Source organism: Diplotaxodon limnothrissa, linkage group LG15 (assembly GCF_057381915.1).
Source record: "Diplotaxodon limnothrissa isolate DT_005_m linkage group LG15, D_limnothrissa_male_GT1.1, whole genome shotgun sequence".
Taxonomy (NCBI): domain Eukaryota; kingdom Metazoa; phylum Chordata; class Actinopteri; order Cichliformes; family Cichlidae; genus Diplotaxodon; species Diplotaxodon limnothrissa.
Window position 1 is genome coordinate 34,632,176 of NC_140610.1, and position 22,267 is coordinate 34,654,442.

Genomic DNA, 22,267 nt, shown 5'->3' on the forward strand with positions numbered 1-22,267 from the left:
GCCATCAGCAGTGTATGGATATCTTTCTCTTTGCTCTACAGTTTAACAGTCAAAAGAGGCATGATCCCACAGACATCAGACTGCATGGCCTTATCCTATCCTATCCTATCTATTTGTTAGGATAAAATAAAAACCAAAAATGATATGCCATGCAGTGTTAATAAATTTGTAACATGTCAGTGCACCAATATATGCCAGGCACTAGAATTACCCACAATGGAAATAGATCTGCATATTTTTCTCTAGACATTTAACATATATTTTTCAAGTATTAGATCAAATAGGATTAAATGTGATGAACAGTAAATTTTCAGATTTTACAAATTTCTTCAGCATTATAAGTTGATCATCTCAGCATTGCTACCTGTGCACCTAAATGACAATTTAATTATTTGGTTGAAAATGTTTTTAGATATGCTTTTAAGCATACTTATGAAATCATTCTAGTATTAATTTCATGTAGTAGAAATAAACGTATAATATAAATACCAATAAATGATCAGGAGAGTTTTTATTTCTTTCTAAAAAAACAAAAGTCCAAACAGAGTCCACACATTTCTAGCGTCCCTTTGTTGTTGTTTAACTTCCTGTAAGGAAGCTAATAGATGAGGCAGATTGACATCCAGTGGATCTTTTGACAATAACAGATCAAAAGCAAGTGGTAGAAATTGCTGAAACAGCTTAAGTTAATTTCAGTGCATGTTTCAGAAAAACATAGGGACTCAAAATGTGCTCTACCAAATGACTGAGCAGAACATTAAACGGTAACTCCCGGGAAAGTTCATGAGCGCACAAACTGTGAGCAGGAGATTGCTAAACACTCTTTCCCTTTAATTTCCCTTTTAAAAGAAACGGTGTCATTCATGACATAATACATATTTTATGACAGAAATACCACAATTATTTACTGCCCACGACAGAGTCACATGCAAAAAACCAACAAACAGAATATTGTAAAACAGTCCATCATCCATCGGCTATTTCAGAAAGTAAAAAAAATAAATAAAAAAAAAATCAATATTCTAGTACATGGAAGCTACAATGTTTCATTTGATTAAGGATTTTTCTAATTTAACTCTGATAAACTTGGCCTACTGCTAAAAAATTCCGTAACAGTATTTCAAGTTTTGTTACATTAATATTCAAAAAGTATAAACAGCACGTACCTGTCTATTTCAAGACAGACAACCAGAATCACTGAAAGACTGCTGCTGACAGTTGCTTACAGCTTCTACAAGTCAACTAAGTCACAAAAAGTCAGCAAAGTAACCTGAGCTACAGTATTGCCTCAGCAATGCCACGATGTGATGCCTCCACACCACACTACATTTTATACGATAAAGAGTTATTGAGTATTGGGTTTACAAATTAATGTAATTTTCAAAAGCTGGACGTTTCTGTACTGTAAATACTGTAAATCATTTTTGAATCATCTTAGGAATTACTGTAATAATTTGAATTTTGATGATTTCAATCATCAAAATATAGAAACATCCTGGATTCAGGCATGTTGAGGCGGCTCGATGGATTGCGCCTGAGCCACAGGGTCCACTCAGATGCAGCCAGAAGAAGTAACATTGGCCCATCCTGTTGTGAGCTCATCACCTGCAGAAGGTGTCATAGAGATCGGGTGCAATGTGGCCAGCACCCAAATGTGGATGCCCTAGAATTCAATTTCTACCATTGGAAATAGCTCCTGGGACATGGAATGTCACTTCTCGCATGAAGAAGAAGCCTGAGCTTGTCCGTGCAAAATATAGGTACGGGCAGGCCAAGTGGAGCCTTGGACTAAGCCTTTCAGTTGGCCATGAAGCAATTCTGACAAACCATAAGTGATCCAGTAGCACTGTGTATAGTGGGGGTGGGGTGCCGCTGACTGAGGATGTAGTTATGCATTCAAAGGAATACTTCAATTCCTATGACATTGAGGAAGCAAGGTCTGTGGACAAGGGCACAACTTGACCATCACAAGGACTGAGGTCACTGAGGCATTTTAACAGCTCCTTAGTAGCAGGTCCCCTCAGGTGGATAAGATTTGCCTTGAGCACTTCAAGCATCTTGATTGTGTTGGCCTGTCTTGGTTAACATGTATCTGAAGCATTGGGTGGAAATTTTGGGCAGTGCCTTTCAGGCTGGGATGGTGGCTCCTATTTTTAAGAAGCGGGACCAGAGAGTGTGCTCTAATTACATGGGTCACACTAAGAGAAACTCTTTGCCAGGGTACTGAGCAGGAGAATCCATCCGTTAATCACACTCTGTAGTTTGGACATTGCTTTTAAATTAGCCTAGTTTGGATCAGTTTATATGATTTTGTTAGTAACCCTACTTTTGAGAAGTTGGAGATGTGTACTAAAGAAAGTCTTCAACTCACTGTGGAGAAATATCCATATTCAAGGTAGGAACCAGGGCATAAGGAACCAGTTGTGTTCAGCATTGACTGACCAACTGTATTAGTTTCTGATCAAGACTGTAACATATTTCTTAATCACACTGTAAGTAAAGATTATAGACTTGAGGTCTAAAAAGTTCCTCCCTTTATGAAGATGGGCCTCAGTGCCCTGAGTCGTTTATCAATTACGACTCAGAGCACTGAGGTGAAACCCTCTTTGAACATGTTACCTCCTTCTGTCCTATCTGGGACTCTCGCCAACACTGATTCCACATTGCTGTCTATTATTAATAGCTCATGGAGGCAAGCTTGTGATTTAAACATGCTGAGGTAACTCCTCTACTAAAGAAAACTAATCTTGATGCCAGCTCAACTGATAATTATCAGCCTATTTCAAAATTGCCATTTGTTAGTAAATTATTAGAAAAATTGTAGAAAGTCAGTTGGGTTCGGGTAATTGGCTCTGTAACAATTACCTTGTCTCAAATGGCAGCAAGGCTGAGACCATGAGTATACTTCCAGCTGAATATCATAAGATCAGTCTGTCTCCAACACAGTGCACTGCAAAACTCAAAATCTTATCAAGTATATTTGTCTAATTTCTAGTCAAAATATCTCATCACACTTAAAATGAGACACAATCAGCTGCAGAGTAACATTTCAGTGAGATATGGGAACTTGTTTTTAGACAGTGCATCTTGGATCTGAAGAATTTTCATTTGTTCCATTGGCAAAAAATTTTTTAAACTTATTTCAAGCAAAAATATCTTGCATTAAGTGCAAAAATCATTTTAAAAATCATTTTAAAATCATAATGAAGTATGCAATATTGTGATACAGTATAAGAGACTAATGGGACAATAGTGTCGAGGCCTCAGAACTCACCTTAGAATCCTCTGGTTTTTAAGATTTTTTGAGCATTAAAATAATCCAGTGAAAGTTTTCAGTATTGTCAGTATTACCCTCCTCTCTTTGTGCTCTGCCCTCCAAAGGGTCAAAAGTCAGGTTGGTTTGAGAAAGCAAAATTAAGCTTTGACACTCTTGCCAGTATGATGGCTTCTTTGTGTGCATGGTTTCTACTAATAAGCACACAAGTTGTTAAAATTATGTGCAAGAAAATTAATTCCATGAATGGCAATACATAGATTATTTGCTTTATGCATGAGCTGGGGAGTTGACCAAGGTGAAAGAGGTCTGGGATTTTCTGCTTAGACTTGCTGCCCCACATCCAAACCTGGATAAGTGGAAGAAAATGTATGTATGGATGGATGTTCTATTTATTTACATGCACCTGTGCACATAAAAGTGAAAGAGTGAATGAAATGGTCAAAAAACTGGACCTTGTATCCACCACCACATACCAGTGGAATGATGGCACCTGCCTTATTTTAAATAATCCAGATGCTTGTCCTAAACAGTTTATCATAAATACAAAGACATGAATAATTTAATTAAATGAAGAAAAAAGCAAAGAGAATTAGTCCAAAGAGAACTGAAACCCCCCACATGGTGAGTTTACTGTGGGTTTCACGGCAAATGATAAGACATAAATACATCGAAAGAAGGTGTTTTGAGAAAAGAGTTGGTGGTGCTGATGACTTGGTCATTCCTTGAGGTCTCATTTTCTCAATCATGTCTTCATCCTGTCAACAAGCCCTAGCCACTGTCCTAGATAATATACTGCTGATGCACTGCACCCATTACTTAATGCATGCGGTATTTGCGCCAACTCAATCTTTCTTTCTCTGAATCATTTTGGTTTGAGCATACATGTGCTGATGAAAGTAAATGTGGAGTATTAATTAACACTGCACATTTCTCCCACTGAAAACACTATGTCCAGATGAACAGAATCAACTTTTTGGGATTTCTTTACCTGGATGATTGGGCATGCATCAACACAGTGTTAGTTTACGTGTGCTTCTGGGATGTAGTGTGACTGTTTCCATATGGTTTACCTCTTTGATTCTCCTTAAATTTCTCTTGATGTGGATGAATATTTGAATGGGACAGTGGTTGAGCACGCTTGCTGCGTAAATGTAGAATAAGTAAAATAAAGTGTGGAGAGAAGCCTTTATCTAAATTGTGGTTAATGAGACTAGAAAATGGCTATATAAGTCCATTTAATTTTATGATTCCCAACAGCTATAAACACACATGTACCCAGCATATAGCATAATAGAATATTATAGTAGTATTTTTAGTAGTATTGTATGCACTGACATAGATGAACATTTAAAAAAGAATAGTATAAATCTTAATTATTTAATAAATAGCTTATTGTAAGATGGGGCAGGAGTAATAACAGGAAGAGGAGGAAATCATGGCGGGCGTGATCCCAGCCGGTGTCACTCTCCGGTGTCTTGTCAGTGAAAGATATTCTTGCCTAACTCAGACCATCAGTGTCACATTCCCTGAGTTTTATAAAGAAATCAGTATTTTATGTCAGCCAGACCCTTCTTCCCCTGCAGCTCTGTCCACGAGGCTCTGAATATAAATGTTTTCCTACTGATTAGTGTGAGACAGATGAGGATTTGGACAGGCACTCTGGACATTAAACTTGCAGCAGTGGCCTTTGCTCTGGAATTAAAGTGACACATGTCGTCCCAGTTTTTTCACCTGACATTTTTGTAGCCACTGTTGTCCAGTCTGTTTGACAGTTCCTCACACTATAGTTAACACATCTCTACAACCCCTGACCCCACTGCTCCCAACCACCAACCCTCCGTCTCCAAACTCCTCATGCAGAGAAATTTACTTCTGGCTGTATTGTTTACCTACACAAGAGGTCCATTAAATTCCATTCAGATAATTTACTCTCTATTTGATATCTATTGATCCAAGTAAGCTCCATTTAGGCTGCTGGCATAAAGCAGAAAATTTCTTTACAGATTAAAAAAAAAAAAGAAAGTGTTGCAGTTCTGTGTTATGTTCTCCCCAAAACAAAGGATAACCAAAATAAATGCTTTTTAAGGAATGTATCCTTCATTAACAAAAAATATAGACTCAGAATACCGAAGTGAGTGAATAATTTGTGAATATTTCCATAAATACATCTATTAAAGGGTGGAACATTTCTCACTTGTCACAAAGGCCAACCTCATATCACATTTGGTACAGCTTTATGTTCCTGAATGCGTAAAATGAGAACAACTAATTGGAAGGTTCATGGTTTGATCCCTGGCTGCTCCAGTCTTCATCCAAGATACTAACCCCAAATTGCTTTCAGATGCATCCATCAAAGTAAGAATGTGGCAAGAGATACATTCAATTTCTATTCAACTTTATTTATATAGAAATATCACAACAACAGTGTAAGGTAAAGACCCGACAATAATAAAAAGAAAACAGAAAACCCCCAAAATCATATGACCCCCTATGACCAAGCGCTTTGGAGATAATGGTAAGGAAAAACTCCCTTTTCACAGGAAGAGACTTCCAGCAGAACCAGGCTCAGGCAGGGGCAGATAGAATAGATACAAAGCATTTAAGCACAGAAAAAAGTGTTTGTATGAACTGGTGAATGAGGCATGTTGTATAAAGGGCCCCGAGTGCTCCAAGAGTGTAGAAAGTCAGAAAGTCAGTCATGTAAAACCGCTCCACTGCAATTACAGCTGCCAGTCTTTTAAGGAATGTCTCTACCAGCTTTGAACATCTAGAGACTGAAATCCTTGCCCATTCTTCTGTACAAAACAGCTCCAGCTCAGTCAGACTAGATGGACAGCGTTTGCAAACAGCAGTTTTCAGATCTTGCCACAGATTCTCGATTGGATTTAGATCTGGACTTTGACTGGGCCATTCTAACACATGGATATGTTTTGTTTTAAACCATTCCATTGTTGCCCTGGCTTTATGTTTAGGGTCGTTGTCCTGCTGGAAGGTGAACCTCCGCCCCAGTCTCAAGTCTTTGCAGACTCCAAGAGGTTTTCTTCCAAGACTGCCCTGTATTTGGCTCCATCCATCTTCCCATCAACTCTGGCCAGCTTCCCTGTCCCTGCTGAAGAGAAGCACCCCCAAAGCATGATGCTGCCACCACCATATTTGACAGTGGGGATGGTGTGTTCAGAGTGATGTGCAGTGTTAGTTTTCCACCACACATAGTGTTTTGCATTTTGGCAAAAAAGTTCCATTTTGGTCTCATCTGACCTGAGCACCTTCTTCCACATGTTTGCCGTGTCCCCCACATGGCTTGTAGCAAACTGCAAACTGGACTTCTTATGGTGTTCTGTTAACAATGGCTTTCTTCTTGCCACTCTTCCATAAAGGCCAACTTTGTGCAGTGCACAACTAATAGTTGTCCTATGGACAGATTCCCCCACCTGAGCTGTAGATCTCTGCAGCTCGTCCAGAGTCGCCATGGGTCTCTTGGCTGCATTTCTGATCAGCGCTCTCCTTGTTCAGCCTGTGAGTTTAGGTGGACGGCCTTGTCTTGGTAGGTTTACAGTTGTGCCATACTCCTTCCATTTCTGAATGATGGCTTGAACAGTGCTCCGTGGGATATTCGAGGCTTGGGAAATCTTTTTGTAGCCTAAGGCTGCTTTAAATTTCTCAAAACCTTTATCCCTGACCTGTCTGGTGTGTTCTTTGGACTTCATGGTGTTGTTGCTCCCAATATTCTCTTAGACAACCTCTGAGGCCGTCACAGAGCAGCTGTATTTGTACTGACATTAGATTACACACAGGTGCATTCTATTTAGTCATTAGCACTCATCAGGCAATGTCTATGGGCAACTGACTGCACTCAGACCAAAGGGGGCTGAGTAATTACGCACACCCCACTTTTCAGTTATTTATTTGTAAAAAATGTTTGGAATCATGTAGGATTTTCGTTCCACTTCTCACGTGTACACCACTTTGTGTTGGTCTTTCACGTGGAATTCTAATAAAATTGATTCATGTTTGTGGCTGTAACGTGACAAAATGTGGAAAAGTTTAAATTTAGTAACCAGCAGCACTGTGGAATATTTGTGGATGTCCCCATACACACATTTAACCTTCACCCACTCTGCCTCCAGTAATGCCTTGGGATGAACCAGAGTCTGGAGGATCATAGTCTGCATGTAGCCCGTGTCCACCAAAGCCTGGTGACACCTTACCAGAATGCTGTACGTCCTTTTTGGTGCCAGAGCCCCAGCGATGCAGAACACCTGTGCCAACTCAGGTGTCCCAGCAGCCCACACTTCCAGCACTTGTTCCCTGGTATCTGAGCTGCTCTCTGTGGCAAGAGTGACCCCAACTTCCAGGCTCGCCGGTCTATAGCAGCGGACACAGTGTGCCACTTCCCAACCAGGCCCTCTGCAAACTGTTCCAGGGCTACTTTTGCCAGCATGCATGCCTCACCCTCCAACTCCGCGGACTGCAGCCACCTAGCCGCCGACGCAAGCAGCCGATCCTCCCGTATAAATCACAATATCGTACATGTGGTGTCTGTATGCTTTTCAGCGTCTTATAAACCGAGCGATTTCCCTAAAATTTTAAATCTCGCAAGATCTTGTGATATCACAAGTCCAGGACTCTAACCACTCTCACTAAAAAAAGAATAAAAAATAAAAAAATAAAAGAAATTTAGTTTTAAGTTGTTGAATTTCATTCAGATTGTACATGAATAAATTACGTTCACTATAGAAACATAAAAGTATTTTGTTTTACAAATTTTACAAATTACATGTTAGACTCTTGTGAATGTATCAACCACTCAATTTCACTTTTGTGAGTGTGTGGTCCAATATCTTGCCCAAGGATACTTTGGCATGCAGACTGGAATAGCCAGGGATTGAACCATCATTTTGTCTTTAAGCTGTGTGTCTGGGCTGATGGATGCACACAAAGGACAGATGTGCAGGGCTTTGGTGTACATGAAGCAGCAAGGGATGAGGAAGGGGGCAAGACTGTAAAGTTTCTGAACTCACAGCCACTTTTCTCGATCCTTACATTACAATAGTGCTCACCGCTGTTGCTCACACAGCAGTGCTGATGACAGCAGCACTGGGGTGGTGTGACAGCATCTGATGTGAAGCATTTCCAGATCCTCCGGGTTTTTAAAAAAAAAATTAGATTACAGCAACGAGCAGTGCTGCTTGTGTGAGATAGTACTGTGTAGAAACAGACAGTTTTCCTCAGAGTTTCTCGGGCTTCAATCCAAGTAGTCAAGGGTGGACTCAGTGGAAACAATTTGGCTCCACAATGAATGCTCTTCTTGATGAAATGAATCCTCTCAATACGAAGTTCTCATGGGTGGCAGTGCCTCTGTCCTTTGCCTGCAATGACACCTAACAGAACCATTTCAAAGAGACAGTACACCACGACCACTTACATCAGATTCTCAACAGTAAAAAAGAAGAAGAAGAAGAAGAAGAAGAAGAAGAAGAAGAAATTGGTGTTTTACACACCTCAGTGACTGACATTGTTACCTGTGGAACCATACTGTTGATTGATTGGAATTGAGAATAGTTTCTGCTTAAATACGTAAATGTGTGTACTTAAACTCTTAGTTGCTGCATATCTGACTGTGTTGAATGATACTGACAGTCATAAATATCTATTACTTAAAAGAATTATAAAAAGATCTCTCTTTAATTTCGAAAATCTCCTAAAGCATAATTGGCAAAGTTTGCCACAGGCCACTAAGTTTTGTATGAGCATACATTTTCTAGATAGGAACTTTCATTTGTTTTTCCTCAGTCATTGGCTATTTGTGCAGTTTATTTTCATGTTTTATTCATGACTGATTTCACATCACACTTTTTTGCACTGCTCTTGTGGCATTTCCAGTCACTTTAATGAATTCAGTATTATCATAAGTGAGCATGATGGCCAAAGCCATTTCGTTAACATTGATCACGTTGGCATGAATTTTATTTTGGCTGAAATGTGGCTTTTTTGCCTCTGCAGTCCCTTTATAAATGCCCCATTGGACATGCAAGAACTTTCATAGATTCTCATTTGGGAATGCTGACTGGGATATGAACAAGATTTACAAGTTGGTAACCAAAAATTTGCAGCCGTACATACAGTACATATACTTTTTAAGAGAACCTAGATTTTTTAGTTTGTCTTTGAACTTTTGAGTTCAAAGACAAACTAAAGTGAATTTTAAAAGATTAATTAAAATTACATGTCTCATACCCAAAATGACAAACTACGCTTCAATAGTTAAAGGATGGATGTTGCTTTGGTGGATGACTCATACCAGTGCTATTAATGCATAGTATGAATTTCGCATCTGGTTTTCAGATGTGGTAAAGTATAAATACTTTGTTAAAGTATTTAAGTAGAATTTTCAGGTATCTGTACTTTACTCTCTGTACTATTTACATTACTGAGTCCAAATGGCATAACCAGCTATTCGATTCCATTCATCTCCCTCTCTGATTCTGAGAGGATGGTAAGAATTACGTAAATGAAGCTTGGTGAACATAGTAACTCCTTGCAGTAACTCAAAAGCTGAAGACAAAAGAGGGCAAGGGTACTTGTTCTTTTTCCCATGATTTTGCTCAAACCACAAAAATCGGTACAGGGGCAGAGAGACTTGTCTTTTTTTTTCTACGAAGAAAAAAAAACCTGCACCAAGTGGGAACATGGACAGAATTTTCCCGGCAGCCCAAGAATCGGTAATATAATACTCCATGACTTTCCCCTCCATTTTAGAGAGACTGTATAGACGGATAGTAGGAAGGGAGGGCCCCGGGAAGCAAATCAATGCCACAGTCGTGGGGACGGTGAGGCAGGAGAGAGAGCTAGGTCTTTGCTAAACACTTTAGCTAAATCGTGGTAAACTGCAAGTACAGCGGTTAGGTCAGGTGGGTCAGCTGGGTCAAGTGGGGCTGACAGAAGACAAATTTTGTCTTGGCCTGTGGTGTGATATACAATTTTCAATGCAGTATTTACAAAGGGTGCTCGGCTCCCTCCACACTCTCCTCACAGGGTTCCTGGCAAAACAAGACACAATGATTAGTTAGCTTCTCTCTGAAAAATGACAGGTTCACCTTAATGAACCAGCATTTTACTGACTGTGAGACTCAACAATCCACCACTGACTGAACCTAAGCCCCTCTGTTAAATAGTGAGGTCCTGATGAGGATTATCAACAGCAGGTGAGTTTGATTGTTGACATGTGTGGCTGGCTCCAGGCCCAGTGTTGCACGTAAACACACACACACACACACACACACACACACACACACACACACACACACACACACACACACACACACACACACACACACACACACAACACTAACACTAACAAATTCTGACCTTTTAAATGAAGTATTACACAATAAACACACCGAATATGCACTGGGTTTAATGAAATTACAAAGATGCCAACACATGTGGGATGGCTACCTGTGAATCTAAGAATGGGTGTGTCACACTGGACAGATTAAATATTTGGTCTTGCGTGTCTCTTTATTGTTGATTATATTTACTGCAATAAGGCAGCGCAATTATTGTAAAAAATAAACTCTTAGCATTATTGCTTATCGGAAAATTCAATCCTGGTCAGTGATATTTCATCACATAAGCATATTTATACACAGTGTGAGAAAACAGTAGTAATTGTGAAGAGAGCTGGATTGATTACATATATTTTGTTCCTGTTCTTTCAAGCATAGCTGGTTAAGAAGTCGATTTACATTATTAAAGAAAACGGTGACTAACAATTTATGAACTTTCAAATTAAATTTTACACAATAAACACACCAAATGTATAGTAATTTTACCCAAAACAAAATGAAACGGAGAAAAAAAAATCTTTATTGAAACAAATCAAAAATCACAGAAACCCTTAAATTATTGATACAGCACAAAAACACAAGTCAGCAGGTGATGAATGAGTGCCCAGAGCTAGGCTCATCCATCTCCTCACCGGTGCACTTGGCAGCACCAATGTGACAGGAACGGTCAAATAACATTTAGCACACTTGGAGCCCTGTGTTTGGGGAGAGATTATTACTGTCACCGCTTTAATGGATTAGCTTGGACCAGCACACATTCAGCCAATGGGGCATGAGGACTGCACATTAGCATAGCTATCAGAGGTCCAGCCAGGCAGCAGCAGGTTGTTGATTGACAGATGGAGGTAGCTGCCCAGCAGACATGCAGGCAGTCTAAGACCAAACAGCGAGTAGCCAATTATGTGGGGAGAAACAGGGCCATTCATCATTCAGTTAGACACCTGTCCAGCCACACAAAGAAGATTCAAGAACCACAGCCTGCATCCCTAGACAGAGATGATGCTCATTAGATTGGATTGGAAGAAATAAACCACATCCAGATTTTGCATTTAGAGCTCAAAGCACCTACACAAAATAGTGATAGAAACACGAGGTGTATGCAGTTCTGGTTGCACAGATGATGGCGCAGAATTTTTTTTTCCAGTATTCACAGTGAGGGCTCCTAATTCGCCACTAATGCTAAAACTGTTTCTGCGAGTGTTGCAGGAGTTGTCTGGGTGAAAAGAATGTGTCAGATTACATTTTATAAAGATTTTGAAGGAAGACTCAGACAATGTCACTGTCGCCAAATCAGATGAATACTTTAAATGCTATCAGAAATATGGGTTAATTATGTACCAGACCACTAAAAGTGACTCATATCTCAAACTTTAGCTGGCGTAATATATGACATTTCAGTTTGTTGCCTCTTTCTCCTGCCAGATCATTATACCGGTCAATACTTTGACTGAAGTCAAAGTTTATTGACTGAAGTCTCCCTTCCTACCAAACAGAAAAGTTTAAAGACGTCTTATCCAGTGTGTATATTTATGAAATATGTGAATACAAATGTAAGTCTACCTTGCTGTTTCAGACAAAATGCTAATATCAGCACTAACATTTTCAGACTGACAATAATGATTTTTGACCAATATGAGACAAATTCCCAGCAAGGCTTCCCAGCATGGTTTCCAGCTCTAAACTATATTGCCACAGCATTCACCTTCCTGCCTTTACAAACCTGCTCATCTATGTTTGCTTTTTGCACTGGTGTCTCTTAGTATTCTAAAGCATTAAGAGTTCCTTTCACCTGGAACTAAGTCCTGTTCTCCTTGGGTCAAAATGTTGACATTTAATTAAAATTTTTGTCTTGTTATAAACGTTCAGTAATTAATTAATTTAATGTAAAAAAGGGAGTGGCTTTCAGTAGGATTGTAACTGTTCTCCGGTATAGGTTTTCTCTAGGTTTTCTGGTTCGCTCTCACAGTGCTAGAAATGCTATTTATTTTTTAGTAATTTTTGGATATCACATTCCAGTCATATGACTGAATTCGTCACCTAAAGACAAGTAGCACCTTTTCTCACTGAGAACAAACAGACATGTCTCATGTCTGTCCTCCTTCACCGATCACAAACTATGAACCCCCACATAATACTGAAATTAACAAATGCTTGACATTTGCTCCACAACCAATTACTCAATATCCAAGGCTGAGCACATGTTTAATCAACATTCATATCCCCTAGGGACGGACAGTGACTTCTCTGCTCCACCACCTCAGTCACATTAAGCCCTGTCCCCTGGGTTCTGTTGGCAGGCATCACTGTTACCTTCAACCAGACTCAGCTGGAGATGGTATCATCCCCTCCTCCTCCTTCTAGGTCCCGCTTTGCACATGGTGGTGCCAAACAAACTGCATGGGGGTGGCTGTAACTCAGGAGGTAGAGCAGGTCATCTACTGATTGGAAGGTTGGTGGTTCGATCCCTGGCTCCCCCAGTTTGTATGCCAAATATCCTTGGGCAAGATGCATCTATCGGAGTATGAATGTGTGTGAATGGTAGATAGTAAGCACTTAAAAGCATAGAAGAATGGGTGAATGTGGCATGCTGTATAGAGCGCTTTGAGTACTCCAGGAGGGCAGAAAAGCGCTATATAAGAATCAGTCCATTTGCCATGTTGGCTAGGGAGCAAAAGATTGATTCACCTACCAAAAAGGGCTTAAGTGTACTAAGTAACCAAGTCCTTATTTAGGACAAAGGACTGCTGAGGTTATTAATTCTGTTACAAAGATTATAAAGGGCAATGAACAAAAGCATTAGTTACACCAGCATGAGCCACATCCAAACTAGCATTGTGTGTGCGTGAGAGAGACAGAGAAACAGAGACAGAGAGAGAAGAGTAAAGACTCCTGCATGCCTTCCTCACAGTAGGAAGCCATGCAGGACCGATGACTCCACAGCATCTGGGCTGTGCCAGGCACATGCATGAGAGCTTTACAAAAATACAAGTATGATAATGAGTCCTTATCTATGTGTTAGCAGTGAGTCTTCCAAAGCCTTACATAAAATCCTTACAAAAATCTTTTTACACCAAAATTATTGTGTATATGTAGGTTGTTCCTGCTTCTGCTGTTTGTTTATATAATGCACAAGATGCTACCATAGCAACTGACTTTTTTCTCAGTGTTAGCAGGTGAGTTTGATCTGGCACCTTTTAGACTGAAACATACAGTGTGTAAGAGTGCACGAAGGAGCACATAGAATGTGCAGAATGTGCAGTCTGAAATAGATAGGAGACTGCAAAATGGTATCTGCAGCTAGGTAGTCTGCAGGATTACTATTAGAAACCAAGAGAAAAGTAGACAAGTGTACTGGGAGGCTTGGTGTACAGCAAAGACAGAGGTGGCAAATGAAAAGTCTTATAGGGAGTTGTGTGCGAGGTTGGGGATTAAAGGAGAATTGATTGGAATTGAGTGACTGGCAGAGCAGGTTAGAGAGATAAATAGACTTTTCTACTCCTTTTGAGCACTTAAAGTGCTTTATACAACATGTCTTACTCACCCATTCACACGTGCTTTCTAATGTTCACACACATTCACGTTCCGATGAACACAAGAGGAGCAAGGTAAATTTAGGGTGCTGACTGGAGCAGCCAGGAATCAAAATCAGAATAATCTTTATTTGTTATACACACAAGTTGTGCACACAAGCAAGAAACTCTGGTTCAACTTTTCTCTTTTCATCCAAGAAAAAAAAATAGAAACATTCGGTTTAATAAAGTCTTAAAAAACTAAGGAAACGATAAGTGCAAAACTGAGTAGTGGGATGTGATGCCCCCTTAGCCTCACCTGCTGCTGCCTGTCCATCAGGAAGCTGGTAATCCACTAAAAGGTGAAGGCGGGGACAGTGTTAGCTTTCGGTGGAAGACATCTGGGATTATGGTGCTAAAGGCAGAGCTGAAGTCCACAAACAGTATCCTGGTGTATGTCCCAGGTTGGTCAAGGTAATCCAGTATGTTGTGCAGTCCCAAAGCACTTCATGACTACAGACATTAGGGCGACAGGCCTGTAGTCACTTAATCCTGTGATGGTGGACTTCGTTGGGATCAGAATGGTGGTCGAGCGTTTCAAGCAGGAGGGCACTTCACACAGCTGTAGAGATGTGTTAAAGATCCAGGTGAAGATGGCGGGCTAGTTGGCCAGTAAAAACTTTCAGGCACGAAGGGGACACACCAACAGCCTTCCTGGTTTTCTGTCTCAGCAGCCACATCCTCTTTGCAGATCCTTAGTGCAGGTAGGGGATCAGACGGGAGGGGTGAGGGCTGGAGGTAGTTGTTTTGTGTAGGTGTGAGGCAAGGGTGAGCGTTTCAATTAAATTCTGTTCAAATCAGTTTTATTTACATAGCACCAAATTACAACAACAGTTGCCTCAAGGCAAATTATCATATTACCCCCTATGCACAAGCGCTTTGGCGACAGTGGGAAGGAAAAACTCAGGGAGGGACAGCCATCTGCCATGACTGATTGGGGTGAGAGAAGGAAGATCGGATAAAATGACATGCTGTGGAAGAGAGAGAGATTAATAACAAGTGTGATTCAGTGCTGAGAGGTCTATTAACACATAGAGAGTGAGAAATGTGACTGAAGAGGAAGAAGTGCATCATGGGATGCAAGGTAGCACGAAGGGAGGTTAGCCAACTATTAGAGCTGCAGAAAGGTGCGATGAAGTAGGTGCCTAGGAAATACAGGAAGCTGTCCATACCTGAGGCCTTGGAAACTGCCAAGGAAACACTCACAGCCTTGGACAGCCGCTTGAAGAGGTACACCAGAGAGATAGAAGGCAGGAGAATAAACCAGCTATTCTCCACAGAACCAGCACCCTCAGTGGCAGGGGTGTGGTCCATGGCTCAGTTGCAGGGGAGGGGTGGTGAGGTGAACTCAAGGGTCAGTGCCAGGGAGGTTGGTGGGGCAGGTGTGTGGGGTCTGGCTAGAATACCAGAGGCGCAAAACACCAGCTACTGGCAGAGGGCGTAGTCAGCCAAGATTGCAAGACTAGGCTGACCAACCTGTGCACTGCCTGGATTGACTACAAGAAGGCCTATTACTCAGCGCCCCACATCTGGATCCTGGAATGCCTAGAACTATACAAGGTCAACAGGACCCTAAGAGCCTTTATCAGGAACTCAGTGAGGATATGGTGTACAACACTGGAGGGAAACTTCAAGCCCATTGTACAAGTCACCATCAAGTAAGATGCTCTGTCCCCACAATGATCTCACTGAATGGCATGAACCCCCTCAGTGAGATCATTGACAAGACTGGCTACAGATACTGACTACGGAATGGAGCAGTTGTCAGCCACCTCCTGTACATGGATGACATCAAGCTGTATCCCAAGAGTGAACGAGACATCGATTCACTGATCCACACTACCAGGATATACAGCAATGACATCGGAATGTTATTCAGACTGGAGAAGTGTAGTCAGATGATAACAAAGGGAGGGAAGGTAGTCAGAACTGAGGGGATCAAACTACCAGAAGACAACATTGCAGACATAGAGGACAGCTACAAGTACCTGGGGATCCCACAGGCAAATGGGAACCACGAAGAGGCCGCTAGGAAAGCTGCACCCACCAAGTATCTGCAGAGGGTCAGGCAAGTCCTGAGGAGTCAGCTGAACATTAAATCAAATCAAATCAAATCACTTTTATTGTCACATCACATGTGCAGGTACATTGGTACAGCACATGTGAGTGAAATTCTTGTGTGCGAGCTTCACAAGCAACAGAGTTGTGCAAAATACAATAATGTAAACAAGCAAAATACAAGAATGGCTACATCTGAAACTAATAAATATATGTACAATATATAATAGTATATGCATTTCTGGATGTGTATACATTAAGAACATGATCCAGGCTATCCACACCTACGCCCTGCCTGTGATCAGATACCCTGCTGGGATAATAAGATGGACAAAGGAGGAGATAAAAGCCACTGACATCAAGACAAGTAAGCTCCGGACCATGCACGGAGGGTTTCACCCCAAGTCCAGCACCCTGAGGCTGTACACTAAGCGGAAGGAAGGAGGCCGGGGACTAGTGAGTGTCAGTACCAGAGTCCAGGATGAAACAACGAACATCCACGAATACATCAGGAAGATGGCCCCAACCGACTGTCTGCTCAGTGAATACCTCAGGCAGCAGAAACCCAAGAAAGAGGAGGAAGAGGAGGAGCCATCATGGAAGGACAAGCAAAGTATATTAATCTGTCCCACTCCCATTTAGCTGGCAACCATAAAAGGAAGTCGAAACATAATTATATTATTCACAAGAACCTAACGCATAATGTAATGCAGTTTGATCACTAAATGCATTCTAGCAAGGACATTGTGGCGGAGGTGTGGTCCCGGGCGCGTCTGCAGGGGAGGAGTGGTGCAGTGGGCTCAACAGGGCGGTGCTGGAGATGCCGGTGAGAACAGCTGATGGCGATTTGGACTGATAATGGTTTCCTTCCCTTTTTATAGTGAGACGGAGAGGAGCGGAAAAAGAGGGAAATCAGCTGGGACCGACAGCTGTTCTCACCGGCATCTCCAGCACCGCCCCGTTGAGCCCACTGCACCACTCCTCTCCTGCAGACGCGCCCGGGACCACACCTCCGCCACAAACATGAAGGCTACCACACATTTTGTATGAGCAAACTGTTCTTATTTGTATGGTATATCATATATTTGTAATTAAATGTGATGGATTTTTTTCCATGCAGTATTTTTATGGGGGCAGTAGCTTAGCACCCTCTATTGATGAGCCGCTACTGGTTTGAACAGGTAAAGATGTGACACCACAGTTCACCAAATAGATGAAAAGGTATAAAATAGTAATATAAAAAAGCATCAGAAGTACAGATAATGTTTTCGGTAGACAAATATAAAGGACTAACTATATTGCAAACATGGACAAAAGTAGCCGGTATTCCACATTATCTACAGGGAGTGCAGAATTATTAGGCAAGTTGTATTTTTGAGGAATAATGTTATTATCGAACAACAACCATGTTCTCAATGAACCCAAAAAACTCATTAATATCAAAGCTGAATGTTTTTGGAAGTAGTTTTTAGTTTGTTTTTAGTTTTAGCTATTTTAGGGGGATATCTGTGTGCAGGTGACTATTACTGTGCATAATTATTAGGCAACTTAACAAAAAACAAATATATATCCATTTCAATTATTTATTCTTACCAGTGAAACCAATATAACATCTCCACATTCACAAATATACATTTCTGACATTCAAAAACAAAACAAAAACAAATCAGCGACCAATATAGCCACCTTTCTTTGCAAGGACACTCAAAAGCCTGCCATCCATGGATTCTGTCAGTGTTTTGATCTGTTCACCATCAACATTGCGTGCAGCAGCAACCACAGCCTCCCAGACACTGTTCAGAGAGGTGTACTGTTTTCCCTCCTTGTAAATCTCACATTTGATGATGGACCACAGGTTCTCAATGGGGTTCAGATCAGGTGAACAAGGTGGCCATGTCATTAGTTTTTCTTCTTTTATACCCTTTCTTGCCAGCCACGCTGTGGAGTACTTGGACGCGTGTGATGGAGCATTGTCCTGCATGAAAATCATGTTTTTCTTGAAGGATGCAGACTTCTTCCTGTACCACTGCTTGAAGAAGGTGTCTTCCAGAAACTGGCAGTAGGACTGGGAGTGAGCTTGACTCCATCCTCAACCAGAAAAGGCCCCACAAGCTCATCTTTGATGATACCAGCCCAAACCAGTACTCCACCTCCACCTTGCTGGCGTCTGAGTCGGACTGGAGCTCTCTGCCCTTTACCAATCCAGCCACGGGCCCATCCATCTGGCCCACCAAGACTCACTCTCATTTCATCAGTCCATAAAACCTTAGAAAAATCAGTCTTGAGATATTTCTTGGCCCAGTCTTGACGTTTCAGCTTGTGTGTCTTGTTCAGTGGTGGTCGTCTTTCAGCCTTTCATACCTTGGCCATGTCTCTGAGTATTGCACACCTTGTGCTTTTGGGCACTCCAGTGATGTTGCAGCTCTGAAATATGGCCAAACTGGTGGCAAGTGGCATCTTGGCAGCTGCACGCTTGACTTTTCTCAGTTCATGGGCAGTTATTTTGCGCCTTGGTTTTTCCACACGCTTCTTGCGACCCTGTTGACTATTTTGAATGAAACGCTTGATTGTTCGATGATCACGCTTCAGAAGCTTTGCAATTTTGAGACTGCTGCATCCCTCTGCAAGATATCTCACTATTTTTGACTTTTCTGAGCCTGTCAAGTCCTTCTTTTGACCCATTTTGCCAAAGGAAAGGACGTTGCCTAATAATTATGCACACCTGATATAGGGTGTTGATGTCATTAGACCACACCCCTTCTCATTACAGAGATGCACATCACCTAATATGCTTAATTGGTAGTAGGCTTTCGAGCCTATACAGCTTGGAGTAAGACAACATGCATGAAGAGGATGATGTGGACAAAATACTCATTTGCCTAATAATTCTGCACTCCCTGTATATTCAATTTGTGACACACCCCCTGGCAACAGCATACAGCTACAGGAAGATATTGGCGTGCAAAGCCTACACCTACAGACTACCAATGCACAACCATGCCAGGTGCATCAACTGCATGTTTGCAACATTTTACAGATATTACTGGGCCACATGTAATGATGGCACTTGGCCAAGCATGAGTAAAATGGAGACTCTTTTAAATATGGGTACATATTACACTCTTAATATGACTGACCTTAATAGTGGATTATGCTCTCTGTGGTACCTTCAGAATTTAGCACACATTGGTGGTTAGTGAATATCATCAACAAGATCATTCAGATAGTCTTCATCAAAACAAGCTGTTATATAACTTTAAATGTGTGTTGTCTAGGAATTGCCAGATTACTGATCAAACACAGCATTACATCTGCATGTATATGTGGTGAAGATAACTGGATGTGTCAGCGAATGATGGATGACCAGGCGTATATGCTGCTTCCCTGAACTCCTATACCATTGGCCCAAACCCCCATCCATCTGAGTCTGCCTGGCTAGTTCATCTGTCAGAGGAAGGCCGTTTTCTGTGCATTTAAGGTTATTTTATTACTTCATTATAAACAAGGATTTGGTATTCCCACCACACTGCGCACCAGTCCAGATAGCTGCAAAACACTCAAATTTAAGTGTAAAAATATATAATTTCCACTCTTTTTGTCTTCCTGGGTTTAAGTTTATTTTTTAGCCAAAACTGTCATTTTTAAATCAAATAGGCATACATATCACCACAATTACTGGAAGAAATGAACGCAATGAGTCCCCTATTTACAAGTGGATGCTGTGTCTGTGATGTGTGTGGGGTTAATATGAGGCAGACTTTTGAGACTGTGATGTGCTTTAGGAAACAACACATGGAGACAAAGACAGGGCCACCGTCATCATTAATCTTAGTCATTGGTTAAGGCTGGCCCAATCTGCCTGACCAGGGCAGTGACAAATGCCACTACTGGACAGGGGCATTGCATCTCCCTGGTTTCATTTCCCGTTAATGTCACATCCATCACAGCCAGCCCTCTCCTGCCATGTCGCAGGAGATGAAACTGGTCATGGATAAGAATTAATTGGAAGGACAAGAGCGAGTTGATTTAGTGGAGCAGTGTCTGGGCTCAGTAAGTCTCCAACTTACAGAGCAATGAAGTTTTGTTTTGTTTTATTTTTGGTATTTGTTATTTGGTTGTTTTTGTGTGTGTGTGTGTGGGGGGGGGGCTTTTGTAGTCATATTTGGTTAGTGTTGGAAATTGAGGAGAAAATCAGCTTTATATTTCATAAAATTCTATTTGTGACTAACTCGGACAAATTCTAAGTAGCCTCTTAATAATAATTTTATAAATAGTTATTCTGTGTGAACCCAGTTGAGGCCAATTTTCAGTGACATACTACTGCCCTCTTGTGATAAAAGTATGAAACCAAGCACAAGATCATCACTGTGTCCTAATGGTATTCCCTTTACTCATCAGAGTAGAAGATTACTCAATTTCAGTTCAGGTAAATTCAATTTAGTTTTACTTGTCAGTGTCACTGTTTTATTTGACATATTTTGTTAGAAACATGAATTACTTCAACATCTTGCTGTTTGCTGCATAACCTTAATGGAACAAGCTTAACCAGAGCCCTGTATTTGAGGAGTTTCTGCTCTTTCATTTGTATAACCTCTCTGTGGGTTTCTCAGATCTAGGAAATATTATAATATGTTTTCCCATCATACCATGCCCCCTGCTGATCTGTGTCCACAATAGCTCTCGGGTGAATCAGGCTGGTCAAACAGTGAACCATGAAGATGTGGGTCACAGCTGTGCCCGCTACCCTGGAAACATCTTCTTGTCAAATCTGCATAAATTATGTAATTTGTTTTTACACAAGAACCAGGATAAATGATTATACAAATTTTTGGATTAAAATATGTGAATACACACACACACACACACACATACAATTGATATTCCCACTACAGAACTGAATTGCCTCTGCAGTGGGTGCATATGTTTGAATCTGCAAGGCACATCTTGGAACATATCTGAACATATCTGAATGGGAACATCTTTGTTCTTTGGAGAGTTATGTATGAGTTGTAAGTTGGGGCTTTTAGTCATTTTGAAGGTATTTAAGCATATTTGTGTCCATAAGCCATATTGATTCTGATACTGATAAAAGTACAAGGTAAACTGAGTGAAAGTTCATCCTGGACATATATACCCTGCATGTATAACTGACTGTGACTGTGACAAATTATTATGATTATTATAATGATTCTGATAATGATCAGAATATGATAATGATTACATTGTTGTAAGGTAACTACAATATTAGTTTAAAAAAATACAACAGATACACATATTTGTAGCTCAAATGTCAGTTAAATCTGTTCAATATCGGAACAATATGAGTATGGCACTTTAGCATTTCCTCACTGGAACCGCACACATGTGCTTTTAGTTAAACTGAATAAATAAAAGTTGGGTTAAGGGCATTAAACTCAGATGCTTCATCAGACTTTAAGACTTTGAGAAATAACTGCACAGTCATCTGCTTGACATTGATATGTGTAAGAGCTTAATGGCATTGACAAGCACATCATATGCCAAATGGAAATTATGTCCTTCAAGTATCTCACAAACTGCAACAGGGAGAGGTAAGCACTGTAGCTCAATGAAGGTAAACAGAGGCCTGTAAGCTAGAGGAGAGTGCTGTGTGGCCTGACAGCAGTATGATTCTACTGACTGATTCGGTGGGGCAGCTCAGCCCCTCAGCCAAGTGCTAAGACATGCCCATCACTATGTGTTACACCGATTAGCGTCACATGCATGATGAGGGAAGAAGAAATTTGTCATCATTTACATCATTCCATGCACATGAAGCTGCAGCCAGTGATGGGTCCAGTGCTTGTCACATCCCAAAGGCAGTTTACAAACCCAGTGGAAGGATTGTGGGGAGGGAGGGGGGAGTTGTCACCGTAAACAAAAAAAAATTGTTTTCTCAGAAAAAGAATGGAGACTCTTGCTGATCCATCAGGATCCGTCATTATGTGTGATCAGTAAATTGGGGTACATCATGAGACTTAATCTTCACCCAGATG